This window comes from Lissotriton helveticus, chromosome 1_2, assembly GCF_964261635.1.
Source record: "Lissotriton helveticus chromosome 1_2, aLisHel1.1, whole genome shotgun sequence".
Classification (NCBI taxonomy): domain Eukaryota; kingdom Metazoa; phylum Chordata; class Amphibia; order Caudata; family Salamandridae; genus Lissotriton; species Lissotriton helveticus.
The window spans coordinates 190,450,132-190,475,815 of NC_136058.1; the positions used below are offsets into that span (position 1 = coordinate 190,450,132).

General features: G+C 50.4%; 1 protein-coding gene and 1 long non-coding RNA gene across 47 annotated transcripts in view; one reads left to right on the forward strand and one right to left on the reverse strand.

Annotated features, from left to right (window-relative positions):
• Positions 1-25,684, reverse strand: part of LOC144799531 (uncharacterized) — a 5,513,712-nt gene that overhangs the window by 4,608,330 nt on the left and 879,698 nt on the right. The gene's annotated exons all lie outside the window — the stretch shown is intronic.
• On the forward strand, positions 317-3,376 carry LOC144807821 (uncharacterized). Its single transcript, XR_013606462.1, has 7 exons — positions 317-1,592; positions 1,695-1,775; positions 1,902-1,986; positions 2,105-2,185; positions 2,291-2,389; positions 2,500-2,597; positions 3,120-3,376. It is a non-coding gene; the product is annotated as an uncharacterized LOC144807821 (long non-coding RNA).

The following is a 25,684-nucleotide window of genomic DNA, read 5'->3' on the forward strand; positions in this document are numbered from 1 at the left end:
CCCCCGCTGCCAAAAACAGAGCATCCCTTTCTCTCAATTTTTGAGAGTTAGAAGAAATTGTACAAATCTCCCTGATTTTGATAAACAGGCAGCTGACATGAAAAATAAATTTTTAGAAAGGGGTTACCCTCACAGGCTTGTGAGGGAATCCTATAAAAGGGCTTGTTATTACGATCGAGACCATTTACTGAGAACTAAATCGAAAGAGGATTCGAAACAACTGGTTTGTGTCACCCGGCACTCAACAATAGATGCCAAGATTAAACAAGTCATCAATTCCTCTTGGCACATCCTAAACAGTAATGGAAATTTGAAATTAGAAAAGCCTCTCTTTGCCCACAAACGGAATAAAAATATAAAAGATCACATTGTACGCTCCAGACTGAAAGGCCCACTGAACTCTGAATGGTTGCTGCAGAAATCGCTACACATTAACCAGGTTCTGAGGGGCACTTTTAAATGCGCAGGCTGTAAATCTTGCAACAAGATCATTGAGGGAGCTACCTTCACTCATAATGGCTACACGGCCGAAGCCAAAAATATGTGGAACTGCAAAACATCCAATGTTGTTTATTTCTTGCAGTGCCCATGCTCTCTGGGCTACGTGGGTGAAACTGCCCGCCCCATCCACGTACGCCTCACAGAGCACCGCTCAGCAATCAGAACCGGCAAGACAACAGCGCCAATGGTCAAGCATTTCAATGACCTTGGACATGGCCCAGAGGATTTCAGTTGGCGCATATTGGAAAAGATCAATGTGCCAGACGAAAGAGGTGGCGAAAGTATCCGGAAGAAACGAGAGGTGTTTTGGATATTCTCCATGAACACTTTTCGTTCAGGCCTCAACAGCGAAATTCCATGGGAAAACGCCATCACGTAATTCGGGCTATTGTGGGTAGTAATTATGGTCACTACCAATTGCCTCCTCAATCCCGTACGATATTATAGCACTTTGTTTTTGTTTCTGTATAGCGATTATAATTGCTCTCTCTTCATTATGTCTAAGAGTCTTACGTTCCATGTCCCTCACAATTTCCGTTTTTTACTCCAGTTTTTAAACAGGGCCTTGTCTCTCATCACCTTACTGTTGCGATGAAACCACTGCTCATCTTAGTCTTGTACCGGGTCAGTTCTTCAGTTTTATTTTCATTAATTATTCTAAAAACAAAAAAAACTAAAATTTAAATTGCTTATTCACTTTCCTGTTATTTTCATTTTTCATTCATTTCATTTTTATTTTCAACTATCTGTCTAATTGTTTTTAATTTTTATTTTCATTTTTTTCATTTTTTATCATTGAATCTTTTATTCCCAGTCATCAGTCCTGTGGAAATCGCTGCCCTTTAGGCTTTCTTTCATGTTTACCAACATGACTTCCTTTACTTCAGTGTTAACATTTATCGTGCATTTGCCAGTCCACCTTCTAGCTTCATTACTTAAACACTTGCTAGTGTCAGGTGACCCCTTTGAACATTCACACCGGCGTATATATAAATGTGGGCCATTCGTACGGGCCGTTTATGTGCATTTAGTTTATTTTCTAAGCACGCTGCCGACCCGCCTCCACACGCAAGGACGCTGCGCGCCTTGAGGTACGTTGAGATCCCCCTCAGGCTTGGCGCTTTTTGACATCGTGAAACCCTTTCTGCTTCTGTACTAATCTGACGGTTTCACTCCTTCTCCTTCCGCCCTAGGACTGGACCGTTAATCATTTTATCTGTCTCCAGTTGAGCTCGGCCGAATCTATCGTCAAAGAAATAATTATCTACCGCACGGTATGCCTTGCATGTTTGCTCTGAAACTGAGGATTAATCATTGACACCCCCCCGTGTTTTTGTAATTTTCTCTCATTACTTATTCTGCGCGCAATTACACACAACTTCCTTGTGTTTATTTTATAGTAATTGGCTGCATCCCGATACTTTGAAGCCAGAACATTCGTTTGGCACAGAACCCCATTCAAAGGAACATCTTTGCTATTATTAGGTATGTAGGTTGTTGTGAGGTTTCATTAGTATAGATACAATGTACCACTTGCCACAATGCTCGTTTTATACTGCCACACAAATATAGAGGAATAAAATGTGTTTATTGATTTTTCTAGCACCACCCTGCTCAAGCTGAGATACAGATAATTTGGTCCATTCGTTAGGTGGCGGCGCGGCACGTTTAGTTATCATTTAAGGTATTGCCTGGTTCAGTTTTATTGACTGATTCTTGCATTTTAATTGGATTTTGTTTAAGAAATATCTCTTAATGGTTGATTTAATCAATGGGCTTGTCCCTTTAGGACGATTTGCTGCCCTGACTGTTTTTATCGCATTTCTCATCTGAGTGTGACTTCCGTTCAACCGCTATCAAGGTTCACGGACACGTCTATCTCTATAAGGTACACAATCCATATTAGACATATGAATATTGATTTCAAGAGGATTATCAGCTGACTTTCCTCTCCCCCTTTTTATTCATTTATACTCGTTTTTATTATGTTATTTTCAGCATTTTCCAAATTGTTACTGCAACTTCTTCACCAGAGCACGTACCACACTGTGGCTCTACGCACCTTTAGTTTTGACGGTTTGGAAGCTATATAATAGGTAGGCATGTTATTTACAGCTTTTAATCTATTAGAAAATAAAAATTATAAACTTTTTTCTGAAACCATGTTATCTGTGCTTCCTACATATAGATATTATCTATATACATGTAAGCCTGTTGTAATATTTACATTTAGAGATAGGTCGGTGCATTATGAAAACATAAGATATCAGTTGAGGTTTTCTTTGTGCCTATCCTGTTCTCCTTCCATTCTGGTCTTTATGCCTTTATAATTCCAAGGACAAGTAATCATAGACTGTGCCTCTGGATAATTTACCCTTGCTATGTAATTTTTGGTTACCATGAGCACTACGGGTTACCTATTGATTCCCCATTATTAGGACTTGCTTGTTAAATATATAGGACTACTGCTTCCCCACTTCCTATTACAATGTATTGTATTTATGAATTCATGACTGTTTTAAACAAATTTTCTTGAACATTATGTATTGTGTTTATTGCCCTTTAAGGGGAAATAATATTTTTCATTTTTGTGTTATTAATTGTGATTTTAATTTTAGGTATTTGAGTTTCTGTCTTGAAGAAGGCGCTGGTCGCCGAAACGCGCGTCGACAAAATACTCATTATATGGTTTTTAAAGAGAGTTTGTGTTTTTTTATGAATCAATGCCATTTAATGTAATGTATTTTTGAGTAATTTGCTTTATAATTTTTCACTTCTTATTTGTCAATTGATGTATTACACTTGCATGCTTTTTAATTCCATTATTGTAATAATGTTGTCCTTGTTTTATGTTTAATAAAAATTGCCTTTAACTGGAAGTGGGTTGTCCTTGTCCTACCACTATTACGTGGGCAAGTTTCTTATTACTGCCTAGGTTGATACCTTCACTGCCATGTGACACACAGACATACCCTTAGGGCATGTATGTGTGCCACATGACACACAAGCCTGGAATTGGGGTGCTACAGGGTGTCAAAGTGACACCCCGTTCACCCTTGCAGGATTCGGTATTTCCCATTGATTCAGTATTTCCCATTGATTCCTATGGGCTTCAAGACCCATAGGAATCAATGGGAAATACCGATTCGGTATTTACCGATTCGTAAATACCGAATCGTACAGATTCGGTAATTTATTACCTACATCTGCCTGCTTCCGATTTATCGACTCTTAAATACCGATTCGGTATTTAAGAGTCAGTAAATCGGAATTACCTACATCGGGGCCTTAGTGTGTTAGTGTCAGATAGTTGATTAATTGTCTTTCTGTGACTTTTAAAAGTAATTTGCTGTGGTAATTGTTGACTGTTACAGTTTTTGTTTGGGACATTTTTATGGATCACTTCTGTTTTATTAATTAACAAGAAATTGGAGTGTGCCGGAAAAATGGATGATTGCAAACAAGAAGCAGGAGCTCACGGCCTGTGAAAAATTATCATTAGTAATCCTACCACCCTTCCATGGTGGATTGCCATAGTTTGGATGGCGTTAGTTGAGGGGAGCAGCGAGGCACCACTGGAACCCCTCTGGAGGCAGTACCGACACCTCGGACGGCTGGAGGCATGTGGCATGCACGCCGTGACTGTGGACGCCGTAGGCCCGAAGATGGCAGCGCACTAATGAGGGAGAGCGCGGACCTTGGGACGCTCGAGCCCGGTCCGTTGCTGCGGAGGTCGGTGTGCAGAGGACATCCCTCCCACCTCCGCGAGCTGCCTGTTGACCTGGGGGTGAGCTGCAGGTGAGGCGGATGACAGCAGTGAGCCAGCCAAGGAATTGTGCTTGGGCTTGACTGCGCCAAATGTGGGGCGAGGAGTGGAGTACCTGATGGCGAGGAGGAACGATGAAGGCGGTAGCATGGCATTGGCGGAGGGAAGACCTTACCCCGGCTGGGCTGATGGTGTTGTGGAGCCCGCGGCTTCCCTGGCTGGAGTCTAAGGTGGTGCTGATGGGATTGGAGGGCCTCCTGCTGTGGGTTTTGTAGGCCTGTGGGTTGCTGGGGACCGGTGGTGCCTGGATTGAGTTAGGAATGAGGAGGCCGAATGATTGAGGCCAGGATTATGGCAGACACTTAAGGGGAGATCTAGTTGGGGCCTAGAGGTGAAGGACACCACCCCGTGTAGCGAGGCATCTCCTGCTGAAGGGACCATGGCTGGCGGCGGGGTCCGATCTGTGATACAAGTGCCTGTAGAACATAATTCAGCAAAGGGAGTATTGCCAGTGAGGGGCCCTGGTGGTGAGCACCTAGAAGTGCCCTTGAAGAGATGTGCTGGGGCAATAAACGATGGATGAAATGCTGAATCAATAAACCATTCACCTCCAGTCAAGAGATTGTTCTTTTGCTCACTCAGATTGGCATTCTCTAACTTCTGAGGCAGAAACCGGGAGTAGTTGTTTTTAATCCCTGATTTGTTCTTAATTATTTTCGTTGCTACTCACCCTCTTTCCTTCCCCCACTCCTCTTCGCTCCGGTCCCTGCACTGCCGATTTTGGGGCTACTGCAGGGGACCAGGCACAGCGACTACAGCTGCCATCTTGGAGGGAGGGAGTCGTGGGTTAGCAGTCCAGCCGACAGACCCTCCCGCCTCCCGCTGGTATTTAATTCATGCCACTGTCTCATGCGCGTTGCTCAGATTGACATTCTCTAACTCCTGAGGCGGAAGCCGGGAGTAGTTGTTTTTAATCCCTGATTTGTTCTTAATTATTTACGTTGCTACTCACCCTCTTTCCTTCCCCCCTCCTCTTCGCTCCGGTCCCTGCACTGCCGATTTTGGGGCTACTGCAGGGGACCAGGCACAGCGACTACAGCCACCATCTTGGAGGGAGGGAGTCGTGGGTTAGCGGTCCAGCCGACAGACCCTCCCGCCTCCCGCTGGTATTTAAATCGCGCCACTGTCTCGTGCGCGTTGCTCAGATTGACATTCTCTAACTCCTGAGGCGGAAGCCTGGAGTAGTTGTTTTTAATCCCTGATTTGTTCTTAATTATTTTCGTTGCTACTCGCCCTCTTTCCTTCCCCCCTCCTCTTCGCTCCGGTCCCTGCACTGCCGATTTTGGGGCTACTGCAGGGGACCAGGCACAGCGACTACAGCCGCCATCTTGGCGGGAGGGAGTCGTGGGTTAGCGGTCCAGCCGACGGACCCTCCCACCTCCCTACAGTATAAGATGTCACCCCTGTCCCGGCCGCGCAGCGGGCGCGCCGAAGGCGTGCCAAAGGCAAGCCCGTCTGCGCCCGACCGGGACCCAGGGCCAGCCACAATGCCCAAACTTACTCCTATTCCTCAGCACAACTACGGGCCTACCAGGGTAACTGGTGTATTAGTCTCTCCACCCAGACTCGCATCAGTCATCTTGGAATCTCCTCCCTGACCGCTGCGGAATCCTCCCCACTCCCAGGGCAGCCCTCGCAGCTCTTTGTAACTCCTCTCCCTGCCCAGGCCAGCGCCATTCTTTTGAACACCCACTCAACGGTAAAGCATCAACTTGAGCTGCTTCACCTTCTGACCTCTGTCAAACCCGACTTCTTATTTTTAACCGAAACATGGTATTCCTCTGACTCATCTCCAGATGTCCTGCCTACTCTCCCTGAATCCTACTATGTCCTCCGTGCCGACCGCCCGGATGGGAAAGCCGGCGGTGGAGTGGCCATAATCATCCACTCCAAATTCCAGCTTCAACTCTTGCCCTATCCCCGAATCCCATCTGTAGACTTTCTGGTCGCCCGCTCAACTAATTCTGCCTCTTATTATACCGCCCCCCTCAGACCGTGCCCCATTTCATCACAGCCATACAGGACTTGCTGGCCACTCTCGTGGTCAACAACTCCTCTGTACTCATTCTGGGAGATTTTAATTTCTGGCCCCATGACCCCCGGGAAGATCTTACGTCCAAAGAATTCACGGAATCTCTTGGCTGCCTCAACTTCACGCCTTTGATCCACCTCCCCACCCACTCTGGTGGCCATATCCTGGACCAGATTTGGGTTGCTAATATCTCCACCTCGTCTCTGTCCATCTCCCCCTGCATTTGGTCCGACCATTCGCTCATTTCCTTCTCCTTCGATTTAGGGGCTGTTAATAAAGTTTCCCCACCTAAAAATAGGTGGCTCCGCAATTGGAACCATGTGGACATGCCTGCCTTGTGCGCCTCCCTTGCGGCCTCATCCCCTTGCCTAGCGGACTCCTCCCCGGACTCACAGGCAGCCACCCTTAATAATTGGCTTTTGGCGGCCTGCGAGTCAGCCGCCCCTCCTAAGCTAGTCAGGTCCTGTCGCTCCCATGAGGCTAATAGGTGGTTCACCGAAAACCTCAAAGCTCTTAAACTCTCCCTAAGACAAGCTGAACGCCACTGGAGACGTAGGTATTGTCCCACCCTTAAGTCCCAATTTTCCGCTCTTCTTCGCGGCTATAAAAAGGCTATCCTGACGTCCAAAACGGAGTACTTCTCTGCTAAAATTCTCCTAGCCAGTAACAAGCCCAAGGAGATTTTTTCCATTGTCCACAATATAGGCGCTGCAGATAGAGTACAACCCAAACCGGTCCCCTCCCAATCCCTTTGTAACTCCCTTAACTCTTATTTTATTGAGAAGATAGCTGCCATTAAACACAACATACCCCAGCCCCCCCTTTCCTTTCTTCCCCCCCCTCCTGCCATTCCTTCTGTCTTTCTTGACTCGTTTCCCCCACTCTCAGAAGAGACTTTCCTTGGTCTCTTAAGGAAAGTTAAATCAGGGTCCCCCTTGGACTGCTGCCCTGCCCGCATACTTAAGGAGGTGGAGTGGTGTGGCTCACTGGTTAGAGGCGGCAGACCCGGGAGCAGAAGTTGGCCCGGAACCAGGGTTCAATTCCCGACGCGGCAGGGTCGTGGACCAGGGTCAGCGGACTCGACAATTCTCGCCTCGGTGCCTACTCTAACCTGGAGTCCCACTCGGCAACTCTGGGCATTAGCTTGCCTAATCTCCACAACGGCCCCATCAACGCCGGGGATGCCTGGCTCAACCTTGGGGATTCCCAGTAGGGACCATCCCACAGGGAAAGCCAGGACGGGTTCCCCAGCAGTATACAGCGCCGGGACGCCCCTTTGCTGGGGCAGCTGTGCGCTTTACAAGTATACGACATTTTCCAACTGTCCTGGACCCCCACTCACCCTTCTCAATACATCTATCCAACAGGGCATTGTCCCAGCTGCTTTCAAATCGGCCATTATCACCCCCATCCTGAAAAAACCCGGGACTGACCCCTCCTCCCTCCCTAACTTCCGCCCCATCTCCTTACTCCCTTTCCTAGGAAAGACTCTTGAGAACCATATCACCTCTTGCCTCTCGACTTTTGTTGAGGATAATCATCTTCTAGCCTCCCACCAGGCCGGCTTCCGTCCAGTTCACTCGACGGAATCCGTGGTTCTTTCAGTCCTGGACGAGCTCAGGCAAAGTGTGGACTCCCAACTCCTCCCAGGCCTTGGTTCCCCTCGACCTGTCCGCTGCCTTCGACACGGTCGACCACTCCATCCTTCTCGACCGTGTCCAGGGCGCCGACATCCAGGGGTCCTCCCTGGCCTGGCTCACCTTTCCTAGGGGACCGGACTCAGGCCGTCCATTTGGACGGCTTCTCGGCCTCTCCCTGCCCGGTCACCTGCGGGGTTCCCCAGGGTTCCGCTCTCTCCCCTCTTCTTTTTAACCTCTATATTCACCCCCTTATCTCGGCTTTACAAAATATGGAGGTGACAGTCTACAACTACGCAGACGACCTCCAGCTCATTTTCAATCTTTCCCCCTCCCTTGACTCCAGGGCCAATCTCTGTTCTGTCCTTACCTTCATATTTGACTGGATGAACTCTAACCAGCTCAAACTAAGCCCAGACAAAACAGAGCTGTTACTCACTGGCAGCCTCCCTAGTCCTTGGTCCCCTGCATTCTGGCCCCCTGCCCTTGGTCCCCCTCCTTCCGCTAAAGCAAAAACCTTAGGTATCTTAGTAAGCCAAGATCTGACCATGCGCCCTCAGATCAGCGCCGTTGTTTCATCTTGTTTCCTATCCCTACGCATCATCCGAAAAATCTCCCGTTTTTTTTTTGTTGAGGCCCTTAAGCTCATTGTCATGGCCATGATTGTCTCCCACCTGGACTATGGCAATGGACTTTTTGTAGGGATTCCGGCGTATGAGCTGCGGGGCCTCCAGCTCATTCAGAATCAGGCAGCCCGCCTGATATACCAGCTCCCTAAGTACCATCGTGTCACCCCTCTTCTTAAATCCCTTCACTGGCTCCCCATCTCCCAACTCTCCCTTTTCAAGTTGGGCTGTCTTACCTTCATGGCTCTTGCAGGAACTGCCCCCGGGTTCGTCAAATCCAAAATCCTGCCCTATCTCCCTAAGAGAGACCTTCGTTCCTCTACCCAAGTCCTTCTGGTAGTCCCTTGCTTCAAGAGGAAAAAACACAGTGGCCTTCGGTTCTCCACTCTTGCACCCACCTTCTGGAATGCCCTCCCCTTTTCCATCCGGTCCATAACTAACTATATGGATTTCCGGAAAGCTCTTAAAACGTATCTTTTCTCCTTAGCTTTCCCCTCACAATAATTCTTTTAGCTCTTCTTCTTTCCTTTTCTTTTCTGTCTAAAATCTGGTCATAGCGCCATGAAACCGCCTGGTGTTCGCGCGCTCTACAAATGCTTTTAACTTCAACTTCACTACGCCACCCCAGTTTGGACCCAGACATTTGCAAATCATTCTTGACCCTACTCCTAATGGGAACAGTCCAGCCCTAACTGCCAAGCCAGGTCCTCTCTGGACTGGCAACAAGCATCCTGGGAATGGTTTCGGGCTAATACTCCTTATCAGCCAGGCTAGCTGGAATCCAGTGACATAGCGAGCAAGGGAACCTCATCTGGGCATACCTATCCCACTTAGAGCGAAAAGTGATGTTGCAACAAATTATGGACGGAATGCTGGATCAATCAAACATTCACCCCCAGCCAAGAAATCTGGGATAAATACATTGTTCTTTTGATCACTATGCCACCACATTTTGAACCCAACCATATGCAAATCCATCTTGAGCTGGGAGGCCAGCAGTGTGCTCCTACCCCTTCCTGCTCAAATCCATCTTGACCCTACTCCTCATGGGAACAGTCCACTCTGAACTGAAAAGCCAAGCCCTCCCTGGAGAGGAAACAAGCATCCTGGGACTGGTTTCAGGGTATTACCTCTCATCAGCCAGTCTAGGCATACCTATCCCATTTAGGGTGAAAAGGGCTGCGGCAACAAATAATGGACGGAATGCTGAATCAATCAAACATTCACGTGAGATGCAGCATGCCTGCTCCATATAGGTGGAACAGACCCTTGTTTGGAGTATAGCAGATCTCTGTTTCTGTCATGAGGGGAGGGTTGGACCCTTCCTAACCCCAGGCTATACCTGCTTGTGGCATTACTGTGTGGGCCAGTGAGGTGCACTGGGGAGTGGTTGGATTGTAGGTACGCTTTGCCTGGCTCATACATGTGTCCCGCATGAGGGGCTCGGCTGAACACAGGGGTAGGGGCTGCATGACCCACGGGGCCATACGGGTGCTCAGATCCTGGAGGTGATTGAGGCCTCTAGTACAAGCTAAGATTGGTAAAAAAAATGGAGGAACTACACAAGATAGGGGCAAAAGCACAGCTTAAATTCCCAGCAATGCTTTGTGTTAAGTGGAGCAACCAAATGTGCAACTATCGTACAGTGGAAGAAGTAGACACCCTGATCAAACCAGTAAAAAGGGAGTGGTATCCTGATCCTGGCTAAGATAATGAGCGCTACATTGTTGGGTATGGTAGGGGGTCCACCAAGTTAAGCAAAATTTAGTAGAATCACTCCTCTGTGGGGTGGCTCATCAAGCATGCCTGTTAGCTATGGGAGGGGGTTACCCAGAGCACGATGAGTGGGGCTGTCGGATAAGGGTACAGCAAGTGGGAGGAAATTAAAAAAATAAATCCTTAATATCATCTAGTTGTACTTTGGTAGATGGCCGGCACAGGATAATCCACTTAAAGATAGGACTTGAATTTTCAGATGACGATGGGGAGAGAGCTATCAATGTTAACGTAGATTGTTAAAGGCTTCAGAGCCAAAGGGCAATAGAGGCAGGTAATGGGATATCTAGAAGAAAGCCTGGCCCACATAATTATTTTACAAGAGACCCATTTAATGGCCAGGGATAGCAGAGCCCTCTTCTCTAAATTTAGATGGGTAGAAGCTATGTTGTCTCAGATCAGCCAGTGCATTGTAAGGGGGTGGCTATTCTGATAAGGAGGGGAGGTAATATCTTCGAGAACCGACAGCTCAGGCAGGGGGGGCCCTGGCAACCCTGAGATTCACAGATCTGAGTTTATGTGTTGGGATTTTACGGTCAGAATTTAGATGTCCTCCAACATACAGTAAATCTGGAATGGAATTTAGTGGAAATCACAACCCCGATAATTATTGGGGAAGATTTTAATATCCTCTTGGACCCCATTTTAGATAGATATACCCGAAATATGTATTCCCAAACTCCTAGGGCGAGACAAGCCCTTAACAATATGCTGCAGGACATAGGCTTAGTAGATACATGGAGTTACTTAAAGGGTTCAAGAAGGGACTATACGTTCAATAGTATGGGCACTTCTCCAGACTGGATTATATCTTCCTGGATAGATCTCTAGCTGGGAAGAAAAGAGAGCTTAATTTATGTCAGGACATATCTTGGATCATGTGAAAGTTAGCATGACGCTTAGGTGTTTTGGAGGCCGTAGTAATGTAGGGTGGACGTCAAAAGGGCTATCCTCCTGGATCTGGAGTTAAGTTGCTACTCTAAAAAAAGCTAGTGCAGATTTCTTTCTAGACAACTCCTGATCGGCCTGTTGGGTGTAATCTGGGACACTTTCAAACCATATATTAGAGGGGTATTGAAAAGTTAGGTACATGGTAAAAACAAGGTTGAAATATTTGAACTCACTAGTCTAGAGCAATGAGTTGGGTCACTGGAGGCTGAGATGCAGCAGCAAAATACACAGCTCAATTGAGATAGGCAGAGGATATCAAGCTAGCTGGAGGAGGCTAGCTTAAATAATAAAATTAAATTGTAAGCAAAGTGCAAAGAGCATCGGCAAACCGGGTGTTTGAATGTGGTGAGAAAGTAGGGGCATTGCTAGCATGGAAGGCAAGGGTAGAGAGGTCTAGGAACCCCATTAGAGAATTGGTTGCCTACTCACAGGGAGATGTTTCGAACAGGGTTGAGGAAATGCAGGGCCTATTGGTATCCTTGTTTACTGATCTGTAGACAAAAAAGGTCCTGTTGGCATTGATTGGTCTACCATGGCTTTTGGCTGGAAGGGGATCATGTTGGACTAGGCCTTGCTTGCAGGGTCATCCCGAAACGTTTTGCCTTCCCCCTAGCCTTTTTGCTGTATGGTATTGGTGGGTTTCAGGGTTCTGGACACTTAAGCGCTGGTTAGCAGTGCCAAGTGTATGTGTTGTCTGCCTCACATAGGCTTATATAAGGAACCCCCCTCCCTTTAGGGGATATCTCCCCCATGGTAGAGAATGTAGGCCATGTGTGGTGGGAGATGAAAAAGATGGATGCTGCGCAATGGTGTACGCAGGTTTATTTTCAATGCTTTAGAAATGTCACTTTTAGGAGTCACCATTTCTGTCTGCGTTGTGCCTGCCTGCCTGCCTAAAGTGGGTTGCAGGTCTGGTGCTCAAAGTGACCAAGGCTGGCTCTGCCCCTGGGGTGTATCCGTCTCACACACTCCCAGCTTTTGGAGGGAGGCCTGGTAGACAGGGTTCTCTACATCTCCCCAAAACCAGTTGGGACCAGTTTCCCCAGGGAGCCTTCTAGAAGGTTCTAGCACCTTCTGGTACGAGGGGCAAGGAGTGTATATATAGAGGAGCTGAGACTCCATGTGCTGTGTTGTGCATGGACTTGAGTAAGAGGGGACACTCCGCCAGGAGGTACCGCCGCAAGGGCCTGTGTGCTGGCCCCTGTGCCCATCTATACACCTCTGCTGTCCACCGGGCCAGTGAGAGCCCTTTACTGGAGTGAAGACTGCTGTGCCAGGAGGAGTGCCACATTATGGGTGTCGACTGTCTTGAGGAACTAGTGTCCTGTAATGAGGAGTGCCCACTGCCTGCTGATCTTGCCCAGCATTGCCTGCCTGCTCTCCTGCCCTAGCACCTCATGAGCGCTACACTTTGTTTGCCTGCACTCCCAGGAGGTGAGGAGCATGGACGCTACTTGATGGTGTGGGAACCGGACTGCATTCCTGGGATCTAGCGCCTTGTGAGCGCTATATTCAAATTGCCAGAAGAGGGGCTGTCGCCTGCAGCACTGTGCTGACAGCGAGCTACCACTGGATGCTGCAGTCTGCATTTCTGCACCACATTCTGACTGCCCAGGAGGTGAGGAGCATGTGCGTCCGGGCAGCGATGTGCTGCCGAAGTGCCACGAGGAAATCCCAGCATGTAGGATTCACCCCTGCCTGCTTGGGGAAGAGTGGGTGCCCACCCCGTGTTGATGCCAGGTCCTGAGCACTATGTAAAGCAGCGGGAGCCCACCCCGCATTATTGCAGCCATGGTCTGCCTGTTTAAATTAAGCGGGAGCCTACCCCGCATTCTGACGCATTTTTCTCCTAATCGCGGTAGTCTACCCTGCCCTCTGAAATCACCGCCGCAACCCGGGCCAAGGAGAAGGAGAGGGCCGCTGCCCTGCCCGCGATGACCCTGAAGCTGAAGCCAGGCTGGGGGCGGGGCCCAGCAGCCAACCGAAAGCCTCGCTTCCAACCGGAGCCTCCCCAGTAAGAAGAACAAGTTACTTACCTTCGGTAACGCTTTTTCTGGTAGATACTATATCTGCCTGTGGATTCCTCACCTTGTGAATACCCCTTGCGTCAGCAACATTCGGAAATTCTTTTTTCGTAGCCTCGCGCCGACGTGGACTCCTGAAGTCATAGAGACACGACCTAGCTTGCGACTCCGCTGACGTCACCGACGCCTATAATAGGCCCACGCCGGCGTGATGACATCAGTTCCGCCCTTTTTTCCGTGCCATCGAGGCACACGGACGGACCAATGACAGTAGAAATATACAAGTATACATAGTACACAATAATCAAGGCAAAACACACAGTGTTAAGCAAAAGCAGGAAAGCAATTGGAACATTTCCTTGACAACAAAATATATATACATTACATTACAGTAACTCCGGCATAGAAGAGTGGACAACGGGGAGGCGGGTGGGTCAGTGAGGAATCCACAGGCAGATATAGTATCTACCAGAAAAAGCGTTACCGAAGGTAAGTAACTTGTTCTTCTGATAGATACATCTGCCGTGTGGATTCCTCACCTTGTGAATAGAGTCCCACAGCAGTCCCCACTCCCGGAGGAGGGTGTCCACTCTTCTAGACCAGGAAATCCTGAAGGACAGAGCGCGCAAAGTGACCGTCCCTCCTCACTTCGGAGTCTAAGCAGTAATGCTTCGCGAAAGTGTGGAGGGAAGACCAAGTCGCCGCTCTACAAATATCTTCTACAGGCACACCTCTGGCCAATGCTGAGGTAGAAGACTTAGCTCTAGTAGAATGAGCCCTTATACCCTCTGGTGGTTCCTTACCGGCCAAAGAGTAGCAGATCTTTATGCAGAGGACGATCCATCTCGACAAAGTTCTCTTATGGACCGCTCTTCCTTTCTTGCAGCCAGCAAATCCAACGAAGAGCTGGTCTTCCAAACGAAAGTCCTTGGATCTGTCCAAGTAAAAGGACACCGCCCTCTTAGGGTCCAGACGGTGCAGTCTCTCTTCCTCCTTAGAAGGGTGAGGGGGAGGATAGAAGGAAGGTAAAGTAATGGACTGCCCTAGGTGGAAGGGAGTTACCACCTTAGGCAGAAAAGCAGCCCTGGTCCTGAGAACCATTCGATCAGCATGTATGGACAAGAAAGGGGGCTTGTGACCAAGAGCTTGAAGCTCACTTACCCTCCTTGCCGAGGTTATTGCAACGAGGAAGACTGTTTTAAGGGTAAGAAGCCTCAAGGGACATTTGTGGAGAGGCTCGAAAGGAGCACCCATCAAAAAGGTCAAGACCAGATTCAAGTCCCACTGAGGCACAATAAAAGGGACAGGAGGAAACATAATTATAAGTCCCTTTAAAAACCTTAAAACCACAGGTGACTTAAAAAGAGAAGGCTGGTCAGGCAAACAGAGAAAAGCTGACAGCGCAGAAAGATAACCTTTCACCGTGGCAACAGCAAGACCCTGCCGAGCCAGAGAAAGGGCAAACTGGAGAACGTGAGACAAATGGGCCTTCAAAGGATCGATAGACCTTTCCCCACACCACGAGACAAATTTCGCCCATCTATATGAATAGATGGACTTAGTGGAGTCACGCCTGGCTGACAAGATGACATCCACAACGTCAGATGGGAGGGAAAAGGAAATCAGGTTGCCCCGCTCAATCTCCAGGCATGAAGGTGCAATGTCTGGAGGTGGGGGTGTAGAACCTGCCCCTCCATCTGAGAGAGGAGGTCTGCCCTGTGAGGGAGACGGAGCGGCGGGTGAGAGGAGAGGTGGAGAAGATCTGTATACCACACCCTTCTTGGCCAATCCGGGGCGACCAATATGACTTGGGCCCTGTCTTGCCGAATCTTCCTCAGAACCCGAGGAATCAAGGGTATGGGAGGAAACGCGTAAAGGAGTTGACCTCTCCAACTCAACTGAAACGCATCCCCCAAGGCTCCTTGCATCGGATACTGGAGACTGCAGAATGACAGGCAGTGAGCATTCTCGCGAGTGGCGAACAGGTCCACACGAGGAGTCCCCCCACATCTGAAAGATGTCGCGAACCACCCCCGGGTCAAGCCTCCACTCGTGGTCGGCAGAGAACAGCCGACTGAGACTGTCTGCTCGAACGTTCAACACCCCGGCCAGATGATTTGCCATCAGACAAATCTGATGGTCCTGAACCCAGGACCAGAGACGCAGAGCCTCTCTGCAGAGACACTGCGACCCCACTCCTCCCTGCTTGTTGATGTACCACATCGCAGTCGTGTTGTCCGTCAGGACTTGGACTGACCGACCGCGAAGGGAAGGAAGAAAGGCCTTGAGTGCCAAACGTATCGCCCGCAATTCTAAAAGGTTGATGTGAAGCAACCTTTCCTCTGGAGACCAAAGGCCCTTGACCTCCAGATCCCCCAGATGAGCACCCCACCCGAGAGTGGATGCATCCGTTATCACTGAGGCCCCTGATGGAGGCAGATGAAAAGGCTTTCCTTGAGACAGATTGCCTTCCACGCCCCACCAAGACAGATCCGCTGCAGCTTCTCTGGAGATCCTCACCGACTCCCTGAGATCTCCGTTGTGTTGATAACACTGCCTGTGGAGGCACCACTGGAGTGCCCTCATGTGCCAGCGTGCATGACTGACCAACAGAATGCAAGAAGCCATCAGACCGAGCAGGCGGAGGACCTTCAGGACTGGAACAACCGCTCCATTGAAGAATAAAGGAATCATCTCCTGTATGTCGCGAATCCTTTGAGGGGGAGGGAATGCACGACATACAGTCGTGTCCAGTACAGCACCTATGAACAGGTTGCGCTGGGAGGGCACCAGGTGAGACTTGGGTACGTTTATCGAAAAACCCAACCTGAACAACAGTGTTGTCTCCTGCAGATGATGAAGCACTCTCTCTGACGACTCCGCTTTGATCAGCCAGTTGTCCAGATACGGGAATACAGGAATCCCCGATCTTCTGAGATGCGCCGCCACCACTGCCATCACCTTGGTGAAAACTTGAGGTGCAGTAGTAAGTCCAAACGGAAGGACTGCAAACTGGTAGTGCTGCGACCCCACCGTAAAACGGAGATACCTCCTGTGCGACTTCAGGATCGGAATATGAAAATACGCATCCTGCAAGTCGAGCGACACCATCCAGTCTTCTTCCAGCGGAGCCTGAAGAACCTGAGCAAGGGTGAGCATCTTGAATTCTCCTGCTTCAGATAAAAATTCAAGATCCTGAGATCTAGGATTGGACGAAGCCTGCCATCCTTCTTGGGAATCAGGAAATACCGGGAGTAGCATCCCTGACCCCTTTCCTGCTCTGGGACCACCTCTATCGCACCTTTTCTCAATAGAGTTTGGACTTCCTCCTGAAGGAGTAACAGATGTTCCTCTGAGCAATACCCCTGGCAAGGAGGGTAATTGGGAGGGAATTCCCGAAAGGGAAGGGCATACCCATTTTCTACGAGATTGAGAACCCAAAGATCTGATGTAACCGATACCCACTTTCTACGAGATTGGGAAAGCCGACCCCCCACTGGGCCTACATGATCCTGAATGGCGGATCTAGAGCTGCTTTTCTGTGGCTGGGGGGTTGGAAGAGGTGGAGGAGGAGGAGGCTTGTGCCCTCGAGGACGTGCCCTCTGCTTTCCTCTGTAAGACCTATATAAGGTATTCTGCTGCTGCTGCTGTTGCTGCTACTGCTGGCCTTGTCTATACGACCGAAAGGAAGAGCGGCCAAATCCTCTAAATTTCCTGGTCGTTGCGCCCCTGACCTGAAGGCCAAGAGACCTAGCAGTTGCCCTGCTGTCCTTGAATCTTTCCAAGGCCGTGTCTGCTTTCTTTCCAAAAAGCCCCACACCATCGAAGGGCAAATCCAACAATGCAGACTGCACATCAGTTGAAAAATCAGAAGACTTTAACCAGGCTGAACGCCTCGTGGCAACCGCCGTGCCCATGATCCTTGCCACAGAATCCGTAGTATCAAGTCGACTTTGGATGACCTGACGAGCCGCCGCCTGAGAGTCAGACAAAGCTTCTTCAAAGTCTTTTCTACTTTCCTCAGGAACCTTAGGGACCAATGAACGCAAGTCCATAAGAGCATGAATGTATCTTCCCATAAGGCAAGTGGCGTTAGAAGACTTCAAAGCCATACTGGCCGAAGAAAAAACCTTTTTCGCCACTTGATCCTGCTTCTTGGCCTCTTTGTCGGCAGGTACTTGCGAAAAAGCCCCAACAGACTTTTTAGAGCAAGCGGCCTGAATTACCAAACTCTCAGGGGAAGGATGAGAAGATAAGAAAGCAGGATCCTCAGGAGCCACTCTATACCTCCTTGCCACACTTTTCGAAACTGCAGGAGCAGAAAAGGGCTTCTTCCAAACCTCCATGATGGGATCCTTTAAAGCGTCATTAAATGGTAGCAAGGTTCCACCGACGAGCTTGGAGAATGGAGGACCTCTGTTAACAAGTTCGACTTAAACTCGACAGAAGGCAAAATCAAACCCAAAAGTCCTGCTGCCTTCTTCATGACAACATGATAAGGTTGAACATCCCTGGAGGGAGCATCAGGTCCTGAAGGCAACGACCACTCTGGAGAAAACTCGAGACCACTAGCATCCGCCTGGTCTTCAAAACAACTCCCCTCCAGCTCACCTTCCTCCACTTCAGAAGATGATTCATCAACCCTCTGTTCATCCAGAAGTCGTTGAGCTTCTCTACGAGATCTCATCTTCACTCGAAGTGCGGTCGAATCCAAAGCCGAATTCGACGGCGCCGGAGTCGACTTCGGAACCGAATCCGAGGGCTTGGAAGGCCGCCCCATAGAATCCAAAGGAGCCGGTGACGCCGGGACCGGAGTCGTCGACTTCGGCCGAGCCGGCGTCGACACCGGCGTCGACCTCGGTGGAGCTTGGTACTGCCACAACGGAGTCGCAGCCGGCATATACGGCATGAAGGGTGCGGGAGCATATGAGTGTGGAACACCCAAATTGAAAGCCATTGGACCCATGGGACCCGAAGGTGCTCCAGAGGGGTACCACGACCTCGAGAAGACACCATACATCGCGTTTAAAAACGCAGAGGGGTCCTGACCTGGAGCCGGGAATGGTGGATGCTCAGGTCGACCTCGTGGCACGTTCGAATCTGTCTCCTCAACAGGATTCGAAACCTCCTCCTCAACAGGAACCCCAACTGTGTCCGCCGGAGATGGAGCCGGGGACGGAGCCGGGGACGGATCCGCAACTGGACTCGGAGACTGGACCACCGACTCCGAAGGCGAAGCCTCACCTTCTCGATCCGACACCTGAAGAGGAATCACCTTCGACCTCATCCTCTTGGGAGACTTCGATCTAGAATGATGATGGGAACCATGCCTCCTTTTCTTGTGCTTCTTGTGAGAACCAGAGGTGTGACCGGACGAAGACTTCGAAGCCGACGCCTCCCGAGACCTCGACCTGGATCTCGACCTCGACTTCTTCGAGTGCTTCGATCTTTTCACCTTACTCGCCTTAATCCTGGCCACAAGAAGCTTGGATTCTCTTTCACGGAGAGCCTTCGGATTCATCTTTTGACACGATGAACATCCATCGACGTCATGATCCGAACTTAAACACCAGATGCAGTCCTGGTGAGGGTCCGTAACGGACATCATCTTCCCACATTCTCTGCAAGGCTTAAACCCGGTCTTCTTTGTCGACATGACAATAGAACACAAATATCCGAGAATGGAGAATCGAGGAAATAAAGTAACACTGTACTAAGGCTACAGAGTATCCCGAAACCGTTAGCGTCGACGACGCGGAAAAAAGGGAACTGATGTCATCACGCCGGCGTGGGCCTATTATAGGCGTCGGTGACGTCAGCGGAGTCGCGAGCGAGGTCGTGTCTCTATGACGTCAGGAGTCCACGTCGGCGCGAGGCTACGAAAAAAGAATTTCCGAATGTTGCTGACGCAAGGGGTATTCACAAGGTGAGGAATCCACACGGCAGATGTATCTATCAGAAGGGAGGTGCTCTGGTGAAGTCGAGAGAGGTCTAGACCAGCGGGAAAGGTGCTGCAGCGGTTCGGCGGGTCTCCCTTGGTGAAGGGAGAGCACCGCCGTGTCAGCAGTCGTCTGGGAAGTAAGGCAGAGGGGGCCTCGAGGCACAGTGTCGGTGCTTGCCCCCGCCGCATTGGAACCCCTGTGGATCCAAGGAGCACAGCCGGTGAGTGGGGGTTCTGAGAAGGAGCACCGGTGCCGGGAGTGTCATCGGAAGTGCACGAGTCAGTCTCCTTGCACCGGGTCGAGGCAGAGCGGCCTGCTGCACTGCAGAGGGAGATTTATTGAACTCTAGAGCCCCGGAGGGGACTCCAACATGCCAGACTCTCTTGGGCATATTTCTAATCTCGGAGTCCCAGGGAGGAGCTCCACCGGACCCGTGTTAACTTCACCGGACACAACTGCCCCGCTGGAGAGTGGGCAGTTGCAACGATTGGGGCACCCTGTACTTTATGCTTGTGAGGCCTATTGCCTCTTATGACGTATGCACCTGTGATTCATGCTAAGGCTGTGCCTGCACTAAGGGGTTCATGCTAAAGCAGTTAAGCTAGTAATGCTTAACCCCCTAAGGTTTACCGTGATGGTTTGGTGCCTAGTGCGTCGGATGCCTCATACTATTGCCTAAGGTTTTCTTGCTAATGAGAGGTCATGGTCACAGGTTTAAGCTACTGTGAGGATGCTTTATTTTTATGCCTAATGCTTCATACCTACTATGTTTATGCCCACAGGTTGATGCCTAATGTTTTTCCCTTAAAGCTTTCTGGGCTAATGGGTTATTCAAGTTGTTTCTGCTGATGAGATGCCCTGTGCTCACATGCTTATGCCTACTCTGATTTAGGCCAATGTGATTCATACAAGCGTGAATTATGCCTATTGGGAACCACTGCTAATGTGTTGGGGAGTGTATTTATTTATGCATATTATTATGCTAGGTCTGAGGTTTATGTCTAATGCTTTTGGGCTATTTATGAAGCCTCTAGCCTCACAAGTTCATGCCTAATGCTAATGGTTACTTTTCTCCTAAGGCATACATTGTTGGTGTTCTGCATAATGTGTTTTCATGCAAGTATGCCTAATGTCATGTGAGTATGCCCAATGCTAATGTGTCATATATATATATGCTTTGCCTACACACTGTGTTAAGTTAGCATGAGCTTATTAGGAGTTTATGGTTTAAATCTTTTATTATTTTCAGCAGAACAGAAAAAACAAAGAGACCACATTCGGCAATCAGTACATCATTTCTAAGCCACATACAGCCTCAATCCTTTCTAATGCAGCAGGAATACAAGCAATGTCCACAGGATAGGGTCCCCGCAGCAGGAAGCACGGGTCTCGGATTCCGCCCCCCTTCCCCCCCCTCCCCATCCCTCCCTTGTCCCCTCCTTATCCAGTTAAGCAAAGCCAAAGAAAGGAAAAAGAAAAACCAAGTATAAGAAGATAGTCCTCCGCCCCGGGTATGGGAATGAGTGTTAAACCCTGGGTGTGGTGTGGGGTATATGCTAGGCGTATTAAGCGCAGGTATCGGGGGCAACTTAGCTGCCTGTAAGCAGGGTCAAGAACGGTCGCCAAAGAGCAGCGAACTCTTCGCCCCGCCCCGCCTTTGCCAGTGATAGCTTTTCCATCCCTAATATCATCCACAATCTATGTAACCAGCCAGTGTGTGGGGGCGGTTGAGTGGACCTCCAGTGTGCTACAATGTTCTGTACGGCTGCCCCCAGTGCTATTCCTGTGAGTCGTCCTCTCCTGGACTTCAAGGGGTACATTAGCGCGTTAGGGAGCCCGAGTAAAACATATGCCGGGAATCTGGGAAGTTGAGTATCTAAGTGGGAGTCTATCTCGTCTAGAATGGAATTCCAATAGGGTTGCAGGCGGTCACAACTCCATAACATGTGTTCTAGGGTGCCCTGTTCTCCACAGCCCCTCCAGCAATGGTCACTAATTCGAGGGTCCCATTGGTGTAAGCGTTCCGGTGTATGGTACCAGTAGGTGGCCACCTTAGTCAGTGTCTCGGTGAGGCCAGTGTGGTAAGCCGAGTGCCTGGCCCTGTGGTATATGCCCCCCCCCATTCCTTGTGTGTAAGTTGGCTTCCCAGGTCTCTCTCCCACCGAAGCCTCCCTGCGTTGTACGTGTATTGGTTGGTGAGGAGGAGTTGTTGGTATAGGTCTGAGATCAGTTTCTTATCTGAGGAGCGCGTCAGGAGCCATTTTTCGTACGTGGTGAAGAAGCGTTGTACGCCGGGTCTGATCGTTGGTTGTAAGGCCCAGTGTCGCACCTGTAGGTAGGGTAGGCGATCCGTTTCTGGAATGCCATAATCCTACTTCACTTTCTGAAAGGGTAGGATCCCGTTTAGATCGAACAGGTGCCCCAGCTCTCTACAGGGCGTGCGCCTCCACTTGGGGTCCAGGCCTGGAGTAAAATCGGGGTTATCAAAGAGCGGGGTCATCGGGGAGGGGAACGAGGTCAGAGCATGCCGAACCGCCACCTTGTCCCACACCTCCAAGACTGTGCTTGTGATTTGGGACGCATAGAGGTTGGGGGGGCCTATGTCCCTTAGGCAGGAACGGGCTGCCCTGAAGAGGCCTGGCCGCCACGCTTGGTCTTGAAAGAGCCAATTTTTGCCTGATTCTAGTTGGTGCCATTCTACCAGGGTGCGTAGCTGCGTCGCTTGGAAATACAAAGTAAGATCGGGAACCCCTACTCCGCCGTGCTCAGGGGGGAGTACTGCGATCGCGTGCATGAAGCAGGGACGGCGTCCGCTCCATACGAAACGTGTCAGATCAGCCTGTGCCCGTTGAAGCCAGCCCTGTGGGGGGCGTAGCGGGAGGGTCCGGAACACATACAGGAATTGTGGCAATAGGGTCATTTTGACGGCAGCAATCCGGCCTAGCCAGGAGAGCGAATGCCGCTTCCATCTCCTGAGTTCGTCGGTAAGGCGGGAGCGGAGCCTGGTGTAGTTTGCGTCTGCGGTAGCTTGCAGGGATGGGATCGTGGAGTCGGACCACTTCAGGTCGAACTCTTCTTTGGCGTCGGCGAGTACCTCTGCAGATAAGGATATGTTCAAAGCCTCTGACTTCTCTATGTTAACTTTAAAACCGGACGCTGCCCCGAACGTATGAAGTTCAATAAAAAGGGCCCTAAGGGATTGCATCGGTTCTGTCAGAGAAAGCAGGATGTTGTCTGCATATAGGCTAATCTTGTGTATGTCTCCACCAAATTTGATCCCTTTGATGAGGTCATGTTGCCTGATCCGCTGCGCCAGCGGCTCTATATAAAGCGCAAATAGGATTGGAGAAAGAGGACACCCTTGTCTGGTGCCTCTGCCGATCGGGAATCGCGGGGAGGTGTGGCCGTTAACCCGGACTGTAGCATTGGGCTGGCGATAGCAATTCAATATGCGGGTACAGAGAGTCTCCCCTAAACCGAATCTTTGCAGCACGAGTTCTAAGTAGGGCCAGTGTACCCTATCGAAGGCCTTTTCTGCATCTATGGTGAGCAGCATGCAGTCTGGCCATGTCTGAGACCCTGCTTCGATGAGGTGGAGAACTCGTTTGGTGTTGTCACTGGTCTGCCGCTGAGGAATGAAGCCCGCCTGGTCAGGTTGCACCAGCTGCTGCATGTATGGTGCCAATCTATTTGCAAGAATGCCCGTGTAAAGCTTGAGATCAATATTCAGAAGGGAGATCAGTCTATAAGAGCTACATCGGGTGTGATCACGGCCTGGTTTGGGTATAACCGATATCGCCGCATCTAAAGGGTCTGCAGGGATTGCTCCTGTTTGGTCAAAGGTGTTGAAGAGGTCCCGTAAAATCGGGCCCACCTGATGGCAGAAGGTCTTGTAGAAGGCTGCTGAGTAGCCGTCAGGGCCAGGTGACTTCCCTAATTTGAGGCGAGATATCGCCGATATCACCTCTTCCAACCCGATAGGCCGGTCCAAAAATTCCGCCTGCACCCCGTTCAGCGATGGGAGGGGCGCACTGTCCAGATACTCCTGGCTTGCCAACATATCGGGTGTGTCTGCCGCATATAGGTTGGCATAGAAGTCCCCGAACGTCGCGGCAATGGCCGCATCATCCATGATCAGCTCCCCCCGACAGGACCTAACAGCGCGGATGCCCTGCCTCTGACGCTGCTCTCGTAGCTTGCTTGCCAAGAGTTTCCCGCATCTGTCTCCTCCAGTGTAGTAGGCGTGTTGAAGGCGTATGGCGAGATATTCTGCCACATCCTGGTCCAGGGCTGCCAGCAGTTTCCTCTCCGCGCAGAGTTGGCGCCAAGCTCGCGCCGCCCCCGTGCGCTGGTGCATCTGCTCCAGCTCCTTGACCCGTTGGGCTATCTCAGCCCTTTTCTGAGCACGTTCCTTTTTGTTGGCCGAGGCTATGGAAATAAATTCGCCCCTGAGAACCGCCTTAAGTGCGGCCAATTGGGTGGCCGTAGTGGTATTAGCGTTATGAGTGAGAAATTGAGAGATGGCGGTCCCTATCCGTTTCACGTTAGCAGGGCTCTGGAGCAGATTGTCTCGAAGGCGCCAGTGCCGTTGCGGGCTGGGCGTGCTCGGGAAGAGAAAAGATGCCAGCATCGGGGAATGGTCCGATAGTGAAGTCGGTAGAATGTCTACATCCTGCGCGCGGAGGACCAATTGTGGGGAGCATAGGAAATAATCAAGCCTCGCATAGGACTTATGAGCTGCTGAGTAGTAAGTGTATGCTGTGGTTTGTGGGTGAAGGTGTCTCCATAAATCCGCCAAGCCCAGGTCAGTAAGATGTGTATGACCCGCCCCAGAAAGTGCCCCTACCTGCCCATATCTTTGGTTAGAGCGATCGGCTGTGCTGTGAAACACTATATTGAGATCTCCGCCCAGGAGCAGGTGTGGGTGCGTGTTGGCAGTGGCTGTCTCTAGTGCTGTGTGAAGGAATTTCTCTTGGCCCTTATTAGGTGCATAAATAGAACCTATCAATAATGTGTGCCCCCCAATCATAAAGCGGTGTACCAGCAGCCTGCCTTTGAGCTCCGCTTCTTTCTGTATGGCCTGTCCCCGAAAGGATTTGGACACTAAGATCGCAACTCCTGCCACCTTTTTAGTTGCTGAGGAGAAGAACTGCAAGGGGAAGGCCCGGGATTTAAGGCGGTGATGGTCCTTTGGCAGCAGATGTGTCTCCTGTAGGAGGCAGATATCGGCTGCAGTATGTTCCAGGAGGGAGAGTATCGCTCGGCGCTTAATGGGGTTATTGAGCCCTCTCACGTTGAGGGAAAGAATAGTCAGTGGACGGGACATCCTAATCGGATAGATGGACCTGTGCCGAGCAGAGCGTCTTGCGGAATAGTACTTGGGACTGCAAAAGAAAAATGCCTTGGACAAGGAGAGCCTACCCCACCCTCCACCCCGCCACCCCTCCTGGGTCCCTCCCTAAACCCAACCTCCCAGTACTGCCCCCCAGTGACCAAGACTTAACCCCCCTAACAGCCCCCCAACAACCCATCCCACCCTCTCCCTCCCCAGCCCCAACTTGTAAGTCCCAAACTTGATTCAAAGTCCCAGGCCTGTCCAGAGTCAAATCAGGCCCGTAAAGTCAGAAAATGGAGGAAATTGTGGCAGTGGCGACCCATGTGGCCCCTCGCCCCTCCCCCTGCCCCTCAAGGATTAGGCATCAAGTGTAAACCCCCGACCTCTGCAGTCTCAGGGGGGCATCGCTGTGTCTTTGCCCACCTCCTGGATGGCCTCTGCGTGCTCCTTGGCGATTGTTATCGGGTCCGGGCGGAGACGTGCTTTGGGCTGGTGACGCCTCCGTACCTTTTGCCAACCATCCCGGGAGGGTTGCGTCAGGGTGCCCTGGGAAGATCCCGGGGAAGAATCCTCTCCAAGGTCACCGTCTGGCATCTCTAGACCTATGAGGGCGCAGGTGTCCTGGAGGGAGCGCAGCTGGTGGAGGACTCCTTCCCATTTGAAGATCAAACGAAACGGGTGGCCCCAGGAGTAGGGCACCCCTTTGTCTCTAAAGAATGTGGTGACGATCTTAAAGTCCTTGCGCTTCTGTAGTGTTATTGCAGAAAGGTCTTGGAAAAGATCCACAGGGGCCTCCCGAAATCGGAAGGGCTGAGATTGGCGGGCTTCCCTCAGGATCCTCTCTTTTAAGGGAAAGTCTGGGAGGAAGGCCAGGATGTCCGGAGGGGGGCCGGAGCTCGGCGCGCCAGTCCCACGCGATGCGCCCGGTCGATGCGAATGGGGAAGTCAGCAGGTTTGTTAAGAATCTCCTGAAATAAGTCCTGTAGGTACATAGTAACACTGTTCCCTTCTGCTTTCGACTGCACACCCCGGAC